At 33.3% G+C, this 15,740-nt stretch overlaps 1 pseudogene; it reads left to right on the top strand.

The window, feature by feature from the left end:
• The first annotated feature begins 2,137 nt into the window (after positions 1 to 2,137).
• Positions 2,138 to 5,033, top strand: LOC149156824 (uncharacterized; annotated as a pseudogene).
• The last annotated feature ends 10,707 nt before the right edge of the window (positions 5,034 to 15,740 follow it).

Consider the following 15,740-nt stretch of genomic DNA (forward strand, 5'->3'; position numbering starts at 1 on the left):
TTTGTATTTTTTCCATATTCAAATATTTAAATAAATATTTAACTCCTTGTAATAATGTTATAAAGGTAGATATCCTAAGAGTGGGATCCCCAGTGAATGTATCTTGAAACATCTCAAACCTTTGTTAAATGATAAGTTTGTGATTCCCCATAAGTATATTTTCGAACATCTCAATTTTTGTTAATTTACAATTTTTTCACTGCACATTCGTTTGTTAATTATTAATATAAACTTAAAATTTTAATTTTAATTACACTTAAATAATTCCAACCAAACACAAATTTTTTAAATCTTAAAAAATTATTATTTTTTAAAATAAATTAAAATTACAATATAAACTATATTTTAGTATTTACAAATTGCTACCGTATAAGTTAGCAAATATATTTTATTATTTAAATTGAAAAAGGAATATAAAATTTATTTGAAATTACGTTATTTAGAAAGAAAACAAGAATGCAGTCATTAAATTGTTGGTATATAAATTAATTAATTTGACTTATCATTTGAAAAATATAAATAGTAATATTAAAATTAAAGAAATTTTGAAAATATAAATATTAAAATAAAGGGAAAAAATAATTTTTTAAGAATAAATATTTAATAAAAAATAATAATTATAAAAATATATTAAATAATATTTGTGTATATATATATGTATTATATAATTAATGTTTAATAAATTTTAAATGTTAAATTAGTAAATGACTATTTTTCTTTAAAAAGTAATATGACCTGGTATTAATTTGAAAAGGTATTATCTAAATGTATAATTAACAAATATAAACAAGTGTTTGATGAGAAGTGTGAATATGTATGGTGGAAGAAATCAGCATTAAGAAACATATGTAATAAAAGTTAAGTATGTTATAGTATAAGTGTAACTATTGAGTAAGAGTAAATGTTTTTTTGGAGAATCAATATCATAAAAGTGTTAATTTGACTATAAGTAACATTTAAATATTTCTAAAACTATTTAAGATTATTGGTTAAACATGAACAATGGTTAATCAGAAGTATGAATGATAAGTCGAAGGAAAAAGCACTAGAAAATATAGTATATGGTAAGAGTTATGCACATTGAGTATGGTTTAAGTATGGTTAAGATAAGAAAACTTGATACATGCTTCATATAAATTGTATGTAACAATGATAAGGGCAATGCATGTGTATGACAAAGGAAGAGATATAAGGGAAGCTAAAAGTTGTAATGAAACTAGAGAGATGGAAAATGATCTAAAGAGATTTAGGGGAAACTAAATCAATAGAATGAATCTGAAATAGTTTTAAAAGGAAGATGAATAATTTTAGGGAGTTGGACACCCACTAGATGAGAAGGACAAAATCATGATTGTTAACACAATTGAGTTGGTATTAACTTACAATTCCATAATCAGTTCTAGGAAATATTTTGTAAGTGTAGAGTATTTTGTTAGTGTAGAGTTTTCGCCAAGAATCAAAGTAGAGTGTTAAGGCAAATTTTGTAAAGTTATACATGTATCTTCATTTTCAATAATGAGAATGAGCAAACCTTTATTTTAAATTGTAATGTGATGTGAATATTGGTTGAGTGACTCAAATAAGCATTTAATTTTCCATTACACATCTTTGCTCAATCTCTCTATTTGAGTTTGTTGTAGGTATTCTATCCAATATAATATACTGAAGAATTAAGCCCATTGCATCCATGAATGCACCAATCACCCCTTCCCCTTCAATCAATCAACCCAATTACCTCTATTAAGATTTGGCCCCTTACTTTGGTTTGTCATTATTTCCTTAATTATCCTTAATAAGATTCAACTACCTAACCATATATCAAATCATTCACCTTAACCTTAATCATTATATATAAGATATATTTTCAAATTACATAACTCACCTAATTAAAAAATTAAAAATAAATAAGTAAATATACATTCATATATATCATTTATATAAATAATTATATATAAAACAAACTAAATAAATATACACTCATATATACCATTTATATAAATAATTATGTCGTAAGGCGTTTCCCTCTAAAAAGAACTCTTCTCTTATATTACATGTACGTTTGTGTGTCCTTGATTTAGGTGTTAGACAATTAAAATAGTTTGAGTCAATGGATTTATTCAACCGACAATAAATTAGTTACAAATTTAGTTATAAGACTGGCTATGCAGGAAGAATGCAGCAGGTATCTGTCTAATCATCTTCATCCCAGGTTCTGCCAACAAGCAAACAACAATGGCGTCAATATTTCTTACAGGCTGAGGGGTGACTATGCCAGGCTCAATTTTCCTCACCTTAAATGCCACTTGGAATCGAATTCCTTCGCCCCCTCTGGACTGGTAATTTTGTGCTGCCATCGTCTGTTGATGCCTGGTAATTCCATGCTGCCACTGTCTGTTGATGTCAAGCTACAAGCAATTTTCCAAAGTTTGAAACAACCTTTAGTAAGCGTGTCTAAGACTGAAGAATCAGAAGCAATTTCATGTGGATATGAGAATTTAGGCTCTCTTGGGTCGGTGCGGGATGAAGATGCGAAGAAGAATGATGTTGTGTTTGTCAAGTCCAAAATTTGGGGGGTTTTCAATGCAAGCGTGCAGGACGTGTTTGAGGACTCTACATCTAGCTCGTCTTCTCCTTCCAATGGAGATGCGAGGTTGGAGGGTTTGAATGTCTGGAAGAACTTAAGAATGCTAGAGGATTCCCTAGTCGCCGGAAATTTTGAAGTCTTGTGTTCTTCGTCATCATTATTCCCCAACTTAACATCAAACGACTTCGGCCACTCTAATGGCCTGGTATGGCACCCGATGGATTCGACCACTCTGATGGCCTAATATGGCACCCGACAGCTTCAGCCACTCTTATGGCCTGGTATGGAACCCGACGGCTTCGGCCACTCTGATGGCCTGATATGGAACCCGATGGCGTCGACCACTCTGATGGCCTGGTATGGCACCCAACAGCTTCGGCCACTCTGATGGCCTGGTATGGTGCCCTAGTTTTCAAGGGCAGAACCAGTTCAACGAAGAATCCATTGAATTTACCATGGTTTTTCAAAGGTGTTTATGTTTGTCATCTTCATTTTCAATCTCATTGTTTTCGGCTTCGCAGTGGCCGCAGAGCACAAGAGGAGCACTGGACTCGTGACTCCCGACGAGGCAACTTTCTACGTGTACAATTCAGACATCTGTACTTGGTATGGAGTCATGACCTCATCCCAATTTATTTTTGTTCTTATTTTCTGTTGTCCATTCTTTTGACAAGATTTTTATCCTTGCCTCTAAATTGGGCTTTGCCTTTTTAGTTTCATAGGGTTGGATTGTTGTTTGATCTTGAATTTTTATATGGATCGGCAACACTCTGAGTGTTCTAAACAGGGACATAGATTTGATCTATGTACTAAGATGGTAGAGAAGATGGATTTGATCACTGACCCTCAAAACAACGAGGGCCCGGAGAGACGAGGGTTTAGATTTCCAAGTCTTGTCAGTCACCAAAATTTGGGGGTTTTCAATGCAAGCGTGCAGGACGTGTTCGAGGAATCTACATCCAGCTTCAATCCACCATATGGGTCGGAACCCTATGGATCCCAAATCTTAGCCCATGATGCTTCATGGCAGCGGCCTGCCAAAGTCGGCTAAGCTTTACATAGGCATGAGGCAACGCCACTAGGGTAAATGGGTTGTAGAGATCAAGTTACCCACTTCCTCTATAATTTATTCATTTATCAATTTATGTATCATAATGTTGAATGTATACAAAATTTTACCATCTTCCTCTGTAATTTATTCATTTATCGGTTTGTGTATCAATGTTGAATGTATTTGTCGATTTTTCCTTCCGTATTTCACACTGCATATAAATTACTAAGCTTTATAATTAATATCACACACCCACCAAACTTTAAGTTTCAGATGACATGCCCAATCATGATAAATGTGATGTAGAATAATAGATGAAATGTTATCAATACCCACCAAACTTTAAGTTTCAGATGACATGCCCAATCATGATAGATGTGATGTAGAATAGCAGATGCAATGTTTTCCTGTCAGACAGTGCATCCTGGTATGGAGGGAACTTATTCTTCTCTATTTTCTTACAAAACTCTAATCCCTAGCATAATTAATTTCATGCATAATATTACTTGCATAATATTGGAGTCATGGTGAGTGATGGCTCAGAGAAACAACTTTCTTTACTCATTTCCCTTTTTGTCTTGATCAATAGTTCCAATACCACTTGACCTGTTCTTATTCATTTGAAAATTTTATGGTGATTGAGGAGTCAGGGAAACAAATTTAGCGGCTTCAATCCACCATATGGGTCGGAACCCTATGGGTCCCAAAGCTCAGCCCATGAAGCTTCATGGCAATGGCCTGTCAATGCCAACTAAGCTTTATAGAGGCGCGAGGTAGCATCACTCGGTTAAATGGGTTGTAGAGATCAGGTTACCCAAAAACAGAACCAGGTTATGGTTGGGGACTTTTAATATTGTAGAGGAGATGGCCATGGCTTATGACAAGGATGCTTACAGGCTGAGGGGTGATTGTGCCAAGATCAATTTTCCTCACCTTAAATTCCATTTGGAAGCGAATTTCTTCGACCCCTGGAATGGTAATTCCCTGCTGCCATCGTTTGTTGATGCAAAGCTACAAGAAATTTGCCAAATCTTGAAGCAACCTTTGGAAATCATGTCTAAGATTGAGGAATCAAAAGAAATTTCATGTGCATATGATAATTCAGGTTCTCTTGGGTTGATGCGGGATGAATATGTGAAGAAGAATGATGTTGTGTTTGTCAAGTCTGAGACTTGTGTTTCTAATAGTAGTGATGATTTCACCATTACAACATTGAATTAAGCTGGGGAATCAAAATCTCCTTCCGCTTCCAAGTCGAAGACACGGGTAGAGACAAAAATGGATACTTTGTGTAGCATGTCATCCTTCTCGGCCTCCTCAATATGGGTAGAGCTTGACAATTATTTGCTCAATATTCCTTCTCTGGACATGGACATTAACTGGGATGTGCTCTCCTAATATTATAATTTCTTGTACTAGTGTAAAGTTAGCATTCAGTAGTTGCAATTTTTAGTATGATGAGTTGTGCCTAAACATGTTGTTATCAGATAGATAAATAAATACCATCTTCCTCTGTAATTTATTCATTTATCAGTTTGTGTATCATAATGTTGAATGTATACAGAAGTTTACCATCTTCCTCTGTAATTTATTCATTTATCAGTTTGTGTATCATAATGTTGAATGTATCATTTGTCAAATTTTCCTTCCGTATTTCACACTGCATATAAATTACTAAGCTTTATACTTAATATCATATACCCACCAAAATTTAAGTTTCATATGACATGCCCAGTCATGATAAATGTGATGTAGAATAGTAGATGCAATGTTATCAATACCCACCAAAGTTTAAGTTTCACATGCCCAGTCATGATAGATGTGATGTAGAATAGCAGATGCAATGTTTTCCTCTCCAACAATGCATCTTGGTATGGAGGGAACTTATTCTTCTCTCTTGTCTTACAAAACTCTAATCCCCAACATAATTAATTTCATGCATAATATTACTTGTATAATATTGGAGTCATGGTGAGTGATGGCTCAGAGAACAACTTTCTTTAGTCATTTAAAATAGCAATATGTTATGGTAAACAACAATAAAGATAATAGTTATGTTTTTGTTGAGGAAGATAATAGTTAGTTATGCCTTACGACGTTTCCTTTACAATATCTGGTGCAATTACTAGTTATATATAAATAAAACTAACTCAATGCAAACAAAAATACCCAACCACAAGCGTAATGTGACCAACGAAAGAAAGGTAGGAAGACTTACAACTACCAAGAGCTTTAAAAATCATTATCCCTCCTCAAACCTTCAAGCTACCTTATTACTTACTAAGTATATAACAAGTCTAAGTTGGAGTTTGTCAAGATATTAAGTTGAAGTTCAACCAAGTAAGATGTTGATAAAGTTGATTGGATTGTTTTTGTGTCTAGGTAATTTTTTTTTTTTTTTTTTTTTTTTTTTTTTTTTTTTTATTTTTTATTTTTAATAATTTAAGGAGTTTGTTTAATTAATGGGCATAAAATATTTTATGTTTAGGTATATTTAGATATTTAATTTGAATATTATTTTAAGTTAACAAATTTAATGAAGATACTATTTATAATTATAATTAGTGTAGTCATATAAATTAAATGATTGGTAAACATTTATAGATATCAATTCATTATAAACAACAAAACACTTACTTCATGATACATATGGCATTGCTAAAATTGAAAAATCATAAAAAATAACTAAATTATAACTTTATTTAAATAACAATAATTATTATTTTTATTAATTATAAAACAAGTTAATATATGTATTAAACATATGTAGATTTAAAAAAACATATAACAAGATTCTTATGAATGGAGATCTTTCACATAGGATTTGTTACAATATTACTAGCCTAAAAAACTTTAACTCAATTCATATTACACTTCTTTATATGACATTTCTTTTAATTAATCAATTTAATTAAAAGGGTGGAAATGATATAAATAATTTGAAAATAAATCTCAACCTTTGATTTGCAATATTCTAGAATATTCTATGAAGGTTAAATCCCTACCATCCACTTAATAATTATTAATAATTAAATTAAATTCCAAAAGATCTATTTTAAAATAGATATAACTATCAACATAAAGAAAACATATCTTAATTTTTTTATAAAATTTCCCCCAAAAAAACAAAGATCTTAACTTTTGTTATGATCGATAATATATTATCCAACATTAATAACAAAAATTAACTCATTTTTCATAATTAATATACTATCCAACATTAATAACAATAATAAAGATTAACTCGTTTTTCATAATTAACTAAGATTAACAATTATAAAATTTATTAACACTTAAACTAATTATAACAAATTTAATGTTAATTTTTTTCTCTACACACACAAATATAATAAATTCAAATATTTTTTTAAAGAGTAATTTACATTCTATTGATAAAACTATTATTAATGTTTAGTAGATGTGTAAAATGTATATTATGACGATGATGATGATTATTAATGTTCACTGAGACTGATGAGGTCTATCGAACCTTAAGAAAAGAAATTAGTTGAGACTTTTTAAAATATTATTTCTATAATCAAATAGAAGGGAGAGGAGCATTCCGAGGTCACTATAATTATCCTGGATGAAGAAGTCAAGAAGGTTGGAAGTTTGGCAGATGCTTTGGAAATGAGAACATGTGTGAGTGAGGGTTAGACAATCCAAGAGAAAGTGTTTTTCATCTTCAATTGTCTTACTGTCACACACCTGACAGATTCTTTCTTCCTAGGTTGTTTCGGGGATAGGCCAATGCCTAGTTTCACTTTGAAGCTCATGGGAGTTATTCCTTACCTTTGCAATGTTCATTTTATTTTTAGCACTAGTTAAGACAACGAGGTAATTCTGGTTAGCGAAAGTGGGGTTGATTACCTCCTTATAGTACCTTAGCTTCCTTTTCCCCTTAATATCCTTGTCATCCCACAATTTGTCCTTAAATTTGGAAGTGATGCTATTTTTTATATTATCTCTATTCTCCAAGATGATCTCCTCCTTTACCCCCCAATAATTGAGCCATGCTTATGAATCCTTGTTCCAATCTCACTTGAGCCAGAGGTAGGGGTTTTGGCTAGAGATAGAAGCAATTTTGGGGAACCTCTTGGTTTCCATGTTGTAAAGCTTCTTTTTATACATCAGATAATGAAACATAGTTATGATTTCAATGGGGGAAAGGCTAGCTTCAGTCAAGAGGATAGGATAGGGAGTATTACCTTTAATCTTGAGGTTGTATGTTATAAATTGTTTTTGGATCATCTCGATCTTCCTCCATGATTCTCTAGATATATTGCAACCCCAAACTTCACATCTGTATAAAATCACAAGGGTGATGAGAGTCTCAAAGATGAACCTTTTTTACTCCAAACCCAGAGATCAGTCATCTTACAGTTGTTTTCAAGCTCATAATAAGCTTTCCAACCACCAATGATTATTTTCTCAATGTTATAATTCCAATTGAGTTGATGATTAATGTTAATACCTAAGTATTTGTATGAAGAAACTTTCTCCAAGAAATTGTTATTGTAGGTGAAATTATCATGGTTAATATTTTTGGACTTAATTATCATGACTTTAGTCTTGTTGGTATTAACAGTCATACCCATCTTAGAGCAGTAATCATGGAGGATATTAAGTTGTTTGTCGAGATCCTCATGGCTTCTTGCCAAAAGAACAATGTCATTAGCATAAAGGAGAAGAGTAATGACCATATCAGCGAGCTTTGTGCCAATGCATCTTGCAACTTTCAGACAGGATTCAAGCTTATCAATGTAAATGCCAAAAAGTGTAAGGGATAAGGGACACCCTTGCTTAACATTGATATTGCATTTAATTTCTTTAGACCATCCTTCAGTGGTCTTAAGCTTGGTGACAACATTCTCATAAAGATGAATCACAACCACCCTCAACTCAAGAGGGACCATTATCTCTTCGAGTCTTTGCCATAGCTTATCTCAAGGCACCATGTTGAAAGCTTTCCTAAAGTCAACAAAACAATAGAACGTATCAGATTTACTATTGCAACATTCCTCGACAATGATATTAAGAGTGACAATATAGTCAATAGTTGAGTGGTGTCTTCTAAAGCGAGCTTGCCCTTTAGCTCTTTTGCCTTGGTTTTCAATCCATATGCTAATATTTCTTTCCAGAATGAGCTCGTAAAGTTTGGCTAAGATGTGGCTAATCATAATAGTTTGATAGTTAGAGGGAATGTTTTTATCCCCACTTTTAAAGATAGGCACAATCAAGCTTTCTATCCAAGGCTTAGTGAAGTCGTATTTTACACCCATATTGAGAAGTTTGTGAATACAAGGAATGAGGATAGACCTTCCCATTTTGGAAATTTTGGCTTGGTAGCCATCAATATCCCTGTCTTTCCTATTGGCGAGTTTATTAATCGCAAAATCCACATCTTCCAAAGTGAAAATGTCCTCCTGTATAGGAGTATCATGGTTTTAGTGAGGGAGAAGGAAGGTCATCTCATTTAGATAGAAAAAGAAGACTCAAATAAACAATTCATTTGGTTTAAAATATCAGAAAATGGAAACCACATTAGAATTGCAGCACGTTATTTTGCGCCGCAAGTTTAAAAAATATACAAAGGTGGAGGGCTTGATCACAAAGATCCCTTTGCAGCCTTAAAATCAAATATTGCAACATATTCTCAGCTAGGTGAAGTTCTTATAGTGGGTGACTTCAATGCTAGGATTGCAAGTGAGCAAGCTAGCATTCTTTGTTGTAAAGAATATTGCGCCCCTATTTGGGTTACAGAAGAGAGTAATCTTTAGGGGGAAATAATTTCAAAGGACAAGGGCTGCAATCTCTTTGGTGAACAATTTCTTACTCTATGTGGGGCCTAATATTTAGCCATTTGTAATGGCTTGACCAGATGGGAAAAGTCTGGAAATTTCACTTGCAATACTTACAATGGAGCAAGTGTAGTAGATTATGTAATTTGCTCGCATGGTTTGTGTGAGAAAATGGAGGAAGTTTTAATTGGAGATCAATTTTTTGACTTAAAATCATATCACAAGCCAATTTATTTAAGTTTCTCTTAGACTCGAAAGAAACAATTAGAGTCAAAAATTCAGCATGTCCAACAAAATCTCCTAAAGGGAAAAATTCTTTTGACTCCAGAAAATTGTAATACCTTCAAAATGACGCTAGAGAGGCTCTTCAAGGAGTAAATCACAATTCATGACCTTCATAGTCATGAATTAACACATTTAATTCAATGAACACCTGCAAAGTGAAAAAGAGCAAAAATTAAGAAGTCTGAAACAAATTGCTTTCTCGTTAATGCTTAGTTTGACGAGGAATGCAAAAAGGCAAGGATAATGTGGAAAGAGTCAAACAAGGATAACATAAAGCTCAAATCTTACAAGAAGTTATTAAGCAAGAAAAAGGTTGATTTCATGGTTGCAAGGAGGGAAGAACTAATCTTTCTTAGGAAAAATAATCCCAAATTATTTTGGAAGGAGCTCAAACTGAGAAAGATACAAACTGGAAATAATATTACAGATTCTAAATGGTTTGACTATGCAAGAAACCTCTATGAATAGGATCCCAATGTTGACCCTCCCCCTTGGTCAACACTGATATTGAACTCTTCACGGTGCAAGAGGTAGAGATGGGTATCAAGAAGTTGGGTGTTGGAAAAGCAAAAGACTTAGTTGAACTCCAAGCATAATATCTAAAGTGGGGCTCAAAGATTCTTTCACCTCAGATTACAAAAAATTTCAACAACATCATACAATAGGGTCTCTCGAGAGATTGGAAAACTAGTCTGACAATACCTCTTTTCAAGAGTGGTGGCATGAATAATCCCTCCAATTATAGGACCATAATGATAAACCCTTTTTTTGCAAAGCTATTTAGAAGCATGCTAGAGAATAAAATTAGCAAGTTGGTAGAAGAAAGAGATAAGCATGCTAAAAGGAAAGCAGGTTTTAGAACTAAACATTCCACAGTTGATTATTGTATAACTTTAAGGCACATCATTGAAAAATTTTGGGAGAAAAAGGAAGAAGTCTTTTGTTGCTTTGTTGATTTCAGAAAAGCATTTGACACAGTTCCTAGGGATAATATTTGGCATATAATGGAGGAACTTGGGGTTCCTAAACATTTGAGAGGAGTTGTGCATAGGCTGTAAGAAGAGGTGAAAGTCAAAATTAGAACTTTAGCAGGCATTTCTGAAAGTTTTAAAAGCAATATTGGGGTCAAGCAAGGTTTCCCATTGTCCCCTACCCTTTTTGGTTTATATATCGACAAGCTTTAGGAGTGGTTAAATTCACAACGGAGCGATGGTATCTATTTGAGCAAGTTTGTTATACGGCTTCTTTTGTATGAAAATGACCTTATTCTGATTGCTAAATCGGCTCTTGGTTTGCAAGAGCACTTACTATCCCTTGAGCATTTTTTGTAGAAGTGTGGGGATGTAAGTCAATATCAACAAGAAGAAAGTAGTGGTTTTCTCTAAAAAATAAAACATAACCATCATAAGTTCTACTTTGAAGGCAACATTCTGGAAGAAGTTGCAGATTACAAATACCTCGAAATTGACTTCAACAAAAATCTAAGTTGGGATGGTTGTAGAAAGAAAAGAACTGTGGGGCGTTGGAAAGCATTTTAAGCTTTTCAAAATAGGTGTAGAGAGGTAGAGTTATGGGACTAGAAAACCACTCAAACCCTTTTTGGGCTTCTAGTGATTCTAGTGATTGTCTATGGTTGTGAACTATGGGCCAGTAGTACATCCGGCATGAAGTGGAAACAAATTGAGAAAATTCAAAAGCGTTTGATTACAAATAAATTATAGATTAAAAGTGCAGTTCCTTATGCTATCTTGTTAAGTGAAACAGAGGCTGCTCCTATTGAAGCAATTGCTATGGTGCGAGCCATAAGGTATTTAAAAAAATTTGAGCTTTTTATGGATAAGTTCCACGAGTGTACTTGGGATAAGGAGTTAGGAAGAAAAAAAAAGTACTATATTGAAGTGTTTAATCCCACTCATAGTCATCAACCAAAAGCATACATAGAGGCCAATATCTCTTGGAGAGCCAAAATTCTTATTGCTCAGTTAAGGACTAATTCTCGTCAACTCTGTTGTGAAACAGGATGCTGGAAAGCCAAAAGAAGTGTGGGAGGAAAGCGTATGCATTTTTTGTTCTTTTAGAAAATTGGAAACAAAGAAACATTTCATTTTAGAATGTGAAGCCTTCAAAGACAACAGGGAAAGTTATGCAGATATGTTGGCAGCTAGCTCTTGGGATAATCTATTTAGCGAGGGGTTTGTCGAGAATTTGGGAGCATTTATTGTGAGGCTTCACAGAAAAAGGGCCGAATACATCAAGCATATGAAGAAGCAATTTGTCCCATAGGCTATCTTTAGCCTCGTGGACGTTAAAAGAAATTTATGTCTTTCTTTCTTTCTTACATAATAGATGGAAAAATATACCTAAAAAGTGCCAAAATGTAAAATAGCGAGTCTATTTAAAATATTTTAAAAGGTGAGTTTTTGTTATTTAAAATACATTTTTAATGCATAAATGGATTCAACACCCTTAAAAAATCCCGGGGGCACTTAAATTCTACAGATTAAGCAACTTAAACTCAAACTTTTAAAAATCTCTGTCATATTTTGATTAAAATTAACCAGAAAAAATGCTTTGAAGAAAGGCCATTTCGTCTATAAGTTAAACTACCCCATTTTAAAATGTTTTAACCATAATAATTTATGTTTTTAAATTACTTTATATAATATATACATATTGACATAGTTAATAATCATATATTTTATTTAACATGGGCATTGACATATTTTATTTATGGACCACATTGTCCTAATTAAAATGTTATTTTATTATTAACATATTTTATAATACACATCAATATTACTTAATTTTACATAGTTAAATATTTTATTTATAATGTTATTGGATTTTATTATTATTTTTAAATACCACATATCAATTTTTTTCTCAAGAATTCAGTGATTTTTTATTTTATTTTTTAGGGTGGTTCATAGATCAACCTACATTAAGAATTCAATGATTTTTTATTTTATTTTTTAGGGTGGTTCATAGATCAACCTACATTAAGAATTCAATGATTTTTTATTTTATTTTTTAGGGTGGTTCATAGATCAACCTTTTATTTTTATTTTTTATTTTATTTTTTAGGGTGGTTCATAGTTCAACCTACATTACATCCACGGGAAAATCCGGGAAAATCAGGTAGATCAACCTACATTACAATCAGGTAGATCAACCTACATTACATCCACGGGAGATCAACATTACAATCAGGTAGATCAACCTACATTAAATCCACGGGATATCAACCTACATCAGGTTGATCAACCTACATTACATCCATGGGAGATCAACCTACATCCTACATCCACGGGAAAATCAAGTAGATCAGCTAGACCCCAAGGGCGTTGAGGAGATTTGACCCAATGACCTCCCGAGAGACAAAGTAGTTAACAACAAGAACTTGACCAACTAAGCTATCCCTTGGGGCTTCTTTTGCTTTTAATTAATTAATCTTTTGAGACATTAAACTATATTTATAAAAAATTCTTTCTATAGAAACATATACATGAAGTTTGTATTTAAAAATATATTAGTTAACATAGGTATTTAAACAATTTGTTAAAATTGTATATTGAATGTTTATAAAGTGAAGTTGACATAAAATATATAAACATTGAAATATTTTATTTATGGCTTCAGAGTAAAAATAAAATGTTTTTGCCACATTTACTTCATAATAAATTGTAATATTGTTATTGTTTAATAACGCTATTAATTAAAACTACGTTGGCATTATGATACAGGTGTTGTCCTTGATGGCAACTCACTCAGATGACAGATCACAGTACTGCAGGTTAATAGCACAGAGTTACAGACCAGACTACACAAAATGAAGAAAGAGAGGTATACATAGGTTCACCATTGACCAAGTCGCGCATACACACAGGTTCACTATATACAAGTTGTGTATACATACACACGCTCTTTCACAAAAAGAAAAGCGCGTATACCTTGGAAAACTAAGTGTTTGGTCTGAAGTATTTGGTCCATGGTATTTTGATCCATGGTATTGGTCCAAGGTATCGGGTCCGAGGTATTGACCCTAGGTATTTGGTCCAAGGTATTGGTCCTAAGTGGTTTTGGTCCATGGTATTGAGAAAGGCCTACAAACTATAAAAGGAGGAGAAGATCATTAGGCCAAGGTGTGCAAGTATCGAATATCTGATGAAGTGTGAGATCTAATATGTAGGTTATTGGCTTATGGTGTTGTGCTTGATCTGAACCAAGGATGAACCTTAGCATTTGATGAAGGATAAGATCTAATGATGTATCAGGATCTTAAGGCTTGAAGTGAATTATCTTTATGTGGTTTGATCATGTATCTGAATAACTAGCGCATGTTGTAGTATGTAAATATGATGATCTGGGTATGACTGAAGTTTAGAATAGTTGTTATGTTTAAATCATCATTTACAGATCTGTACGCAGGTTCACTTTAGAAAAGAAGCGTATACACGCTGGTTCTGCATATCAAAGCAGTGTATACATCATAAATTTGATTTATAGATCTATACGCTGGTTCACTTTGAGGAAAGCGCGTATGCACGTAGGTTCGACACATGGAAGTAGCGTATACCTTATAAAATATGTTTTAGGTGCTTCTGTTTGCTGTTGCAGTGTTCTAGGTTCTGGCTTGGGTTCTGGTTACTATATTCTGGTGACAACATTCTAAATGATCGGATTGATGGGTTTTCAAAGTGATTGATCGATTCGGTTGTGGTTGGTTCAAAGGAGATTGGTTGATGCAGATATATTTGATAATTGAATGATGTTGTTGATGGATCCAGTCTGAAAATTTATGAAACGTGGTCCCTGGAAGAAAAGAGAAGGTTGTAGCCTTTTGTAGGCTGGCACCTACGTACTAGTAAACATATCAGCTAGTACAAGAGCTAGGGGGTTGTAGCTCCCTTCCAGTAGAAGCTGGAGAACGAGAGAAGGTTGTAGCCTTCTGCAAGTAGAAGCCTGCGTACTGGTATAAGACTGCACCAGTACAAAAATTGTAAACATAATTTTCTTATTATTAAAATAAGACAGAGACGACAACAGCAGGTGGTTTTCACTCACATTGGGTTTCCACCTTATATCTTGGTGTTCATGTGTGTTTCTTATGTGTGATGCTTTATTATGTTTTTACTACATTGTCTAATGAATTCCTGATATACTGGTTAAAGTTCAATGCATGATAATTTGGGTAAATCAAAAGATCTCTGCATATACGCTGGTTGCATTAAGTATAGTTGTGTATACACACTAGTTCACTAAGCTGAAGTAGCGTATACAAGTGAAGTAGTGTATACAAATCAGTTTTGAAAATTAAATTATTGATATGATAATACTGATTCACCCCCCCTCTCAGTATTATTTCCAACAATTGGTATCAGAGCAGGTCCTTCAGAAGAAGCTTGATCGCTTGAAGGAAGATCCAGCATCATGAGTAATCAAGAAAGTGGGGGATCCATCAGACCGCCAATATTTGATGGGAGCAACTTTGTTTATTGGAAGGTAAGAACCACAACTTATCTTCAATCACTTGGAACAGATGTCTGGGAAATCGTGGAAGGAGGATATACATATCCATCAGCAATTCCTACAGATACGATAGGTAAGAAGCAATATGAAACCAATGCCAAGGTTGTCAATACATTATTGGGAAGTCTGACACAATCATAGTTTGTCAAAGTTATGCAGCTCAAATCAGCCAAATAAATATGGGACAAAATCGTTCTAAGCTACGAAGGAGACGCTCAGGTAAAACGTGCTAAACTACAAACTCTCAGAATTCAATATGAAACTCACAAGATGCACAATGCTGAAAGTATAGCTAGTTACTTCTTACGTATAGATGAGATTGTTAATTTCATGAAGAATCTGGGTGAAGAGATAAAGGAAGTTACCTTAGTTGAAAAAGTTTTAAGATCCTTGTCTGCTAAATTTGAATCAAAAGTATCTGCCATAGAAGAAAAGCAGGATCTACAGACTATTACTATGACACAGCTTCACGGAATCTTAACTGCCTTTG

Source organism: Pinus tabuliformis, chromosome 9, assembly GCF_031772625.1.
Source record: "Pinus tabuliformis cultivar Carrire ecotype Pingquan chromosome 9, CPIR1, whole genome shotgun sequence".
Lineage (NCBI taxonomy): Eukaryota > Viridiplantae > Streptophyta > Pinopsida > Pinales > Pinaceae > Pinus > Pinus tabuliformis.